This window comes from Carlito syrichta, unplaced genomic scaffold (genome assembly GCF_000164805.1).
Source record: "Carlito syrichta isolate Samal-C Ts95f unplaced genomic scaffold, Tarsius_syrichta-2.0.1 Scaffold304855, whole genome shotgun sequence".
Taxonomy (NCBI): Eukaryota; Metazoa; Chordata; class Mammalia; order Primates; family Tarsiidae; genus Carlito; species Carlito syrichta.
The window spans coordinates 124542-127770 of NW_007248951.1; the positions used below are offsets into that span (position 1 = coordinate 124542).

The following is a 3229-nucleotide window of genomic DNA, read 5'->3' on the forward strand; positions in this document are numbered from 1 at the left end:
CCCGCCCCCCCCCCCCCGGCCGCCGCCCCGCCGCCCTCTCCCACACCGGCCGACCGGCCCGGGAGCGCGGGAAGGCCGTCCAGGCGGCCCGGGAGAGCACGACGGCCGCCCCGTCCGCGCGGCCCGACCCGTCTCTCCCGCCCCGCCCCTCCCGGGACCGTCCTCCCCCGGGCCTTCCCATACCGGCGTCGGGGCCCCGATTTCTCAGCGGAGACTGGCCTTGGTGGCACAGGGCGCGCCGGAGACATGCCGGGCCAGCCTCGCAGGACGGCCTCGGGCTGGGACGGACGGAAGGTGGCGGCCCCGCAGCCCGCTCGGGATTACCTGTCCGCGCCGGCCGCTGCCCTCGCGGGCTCCCTTGTGAAGCTCGGGCGTCCTGTGTGTTTCATCTCCTAGGAAACGGCTGGGGCACCCGCGCCCCGCAGCTCGTCCACTCACGCCCCGCCCGGGGAGGGCGTGGCCTGGCCGGGAAGGCCCCGCCTCCCCAGAGGGCGGGGCTTCAGGGAACACCCGGCGTGTCTCTAGAGCCGCGACAGCGCTGCACTTGGGATGTGGGGCCTGGGAGAGTTGCTTCTCCTTCCAGTCGGTTCTTTCTCGGAATTGTTTGCCTTTTTCTTTGGCTTTGCTCCCATTCAAAGCTTGATAAACGAAATCTGATTCTCACACTGGTCAGAGCAAGAGAAGTGCGTGGTTTGCCTACTACTTCGACTTGTTTGCTTATATGCTGCCCGGAAAAAGAAAAAGAACCAAAAAAAACTGCCCTTGTTTTGTAGTTCCTTACATCGATCAATTCCTCAGGTATGTATTATCGCCTTGGCTGCACTTCTCAATTGGTTTTAATTTATTCATTCAGAGAACATACTCAGTACAAGTCACAGGGTTAGATAGTGGTAATTCCAAGAAATATGGATGAATGTGTGAATACGTGAGTAAACAGTAACTCACCTAGAGTTGTGAGAGGAGGACACATTTGTGTTAGTGCAAAAAGTCCAGATTGGCTGACAAAAAGGGTCCATGAAACATAAGAGATGAGGCAGTAGTGTATCCATTTGTAATTATCTATTCGGTGTCAGGCTGTGGGCTTGGCACTGAGAGCAGTGCCAAGGTAGACAAGTCAGACATGCTTGTGGACTTCTCGTAGCTTAAAGCAAACGAGGCAGGCAAAGTAAAAAAAGCATAAGTTAGGTCATAGAGGTCTTATATGCCCTGTCAGGAGGCCTATGCCTTAACATATGTCAATGGGGAAGACCAGTTAAGAATTGCTCACAGAGAAGTGGCATATTCAAATTTGCATTTTAGAAAGATCCCCAAAGCAGCAGTGGGCCAGAGTGATTTTGCAGTGAGTCTAGAGGAAAGAGAAAGAAAAGAAGGCTATTGCCAAAACAATGAGGATTCAACTATAGCAGTAATGATGGAAGTAGGACAGAGGGAGACAGAATTAAAGGGATATTTAGGAGTTAGAATTGACAGGACAATCAGGTTTAGATGGCCGGTGGATACTGGTGTCCGTTACAAATTTGGGAAATATTGAAAGAGGAGCTCATTTGGGAATGAAGAGTGAGAAAGATGATACACCCAGTTTTGAAAATATTGAGTTTAAGGAAAATTCAAATGGAGATTACAAGAAGGCAGTTTGAAACACAGCTTTGTAACTTAGGGTTCTGTCAGAGGTGGAAATACAGATTGATTGGGATCATATGGATGAAGTCATGGATATGGATTAAATGAACTGTAAGAAGAAAAGGGGGCTGGGATTTTAAAAAATACTGAGCTGGGCTTGGTGGCTCAGCCTGTCATCCCAGCACATTGGGAGGCCAAGGTGAGTGGATTGCCTGAGCCCGCGGGTTTGAGACCAGCCTGGGCAACTTGGCGAGACCTCGTCTCTACAATGCATCAAAAATTAGCCAGGCATGATAGTGAGCGCCTATTGTTCTGGCTAATTGGAAGACCGAGGTGGAAGGATCAATGGAGCCCAGCAGGTCAACACCGGGGTGGCCATGAGTGCCACTGCACACCAGCCTGGGTGTCAGAGTGAGACTCCAACTAAAAAAAAAAAAAAATTCTGTATTCTAAAGTGTGGAGAAAGAAGAGTGGAAGTGAGGGAGAGAAAGACTGGAAAATTAAGGGAAATAGCAGGAGATCCCTGAAAATATGGTATTTCAGGAAGAAAAAAAAGTAGGCTTTCTACAAGAGAGATGACAAACACATGGAAAAGGGGAAGAAAATAAAAAAAGGACAGATAACAGAGTTTATCATCTAAAGAGCCCTGCCCTTCTGCTTCAAACAACTAGATCATGCGTAAAGCATACTTTTTTTTTTTAATCACATTGTTGCAATAAAAAGAACCAACTGTGCTGCCCATTGAAAGTGGACTAGAATAAAAAATGTCATACATATACACATATACACAATGGAATATTGTGCAGATATAAAGGACAAAATTATGAACTTTGCAGCAACTTGGATGGATTTAGAATCCATCATACTCAGTGATCTATCACAGAAACAAAGAATGAGTACCACATGTTGTCACTTATAAATGGACCCTAAACATTTATCATAATACTACATAAAAGGGATTGGCAGTAGCGGGTCACTGCCAGGGTAGGGGGCACATAACACTAATAAGGATAACTGATCCCAAACCAGGTGAAGTGAGGACCAATAGGAGGCCCAAACTTTATCTGTACAATGACCACTTATGTAACTAACCCTGATTTGTACCCCCACATCATTAAAATAAAAAAAGTGGAAATTCTCCAAGCGCTCCCAACTTTTCTAAAAGGTACCTGATACCTTAGAGCAGAAGCAATCAACATGCCTGAAAGGCAATGACTCAGAGGCAAACCCCATTTCAGCATAGCAACTAGCAGACTAAGTCTTGGACCAGTGGCAATGGGGCTGAGCTGAACCAGGGACTAGAAAATTAACCAGAGGCCTTGAGAAGGGGCCAAATGGTCCCAGTTTGATATTGCCATCTGAGTTCCAGAAGAAACAAACACAAATCATCTCGATTTAGGCCTCCAGGTTTCTCACAAAATATGAGCTGATGACCACGGAAGCTGAATCCCTTAAGTGAGATCTGCACAATATATTTAGACTTCCAAAGGTTTCAGAAATTGGAGATATCAGCTTGAATATTAAATAGCTGTGTATTAGCCGGGCTCGGTGGCTCAGCCTGTAATCCCGCGCCTTTGGGAGGCTGAGGTGAGTGGATTGCCTGAGCTCG

The 3229-nt window shown here is 48.0% G+C and overlaps 1 protein-coding gene across 1 annotated transcript in view; it reads right to left on the bottom strand.

The window, feature by feature from the left end:
• Positions 1–323, bottom strand: part of MAK (male germ cell associated kinase) — a 62369-nt gene extending 62046 nt beyond the window's left edge. The window contains exon 1 of the mRNA XM_021713921.1: positions 184–323. The gene's annotated coding sequence lies outside the window, so the exon portion shown is untranslated. The remainder of the gene's footprint in view (positions 1–183) is intronic.
• Between the last annotated feature and the right edge of the window lie 2906 nt (positions 324–3229).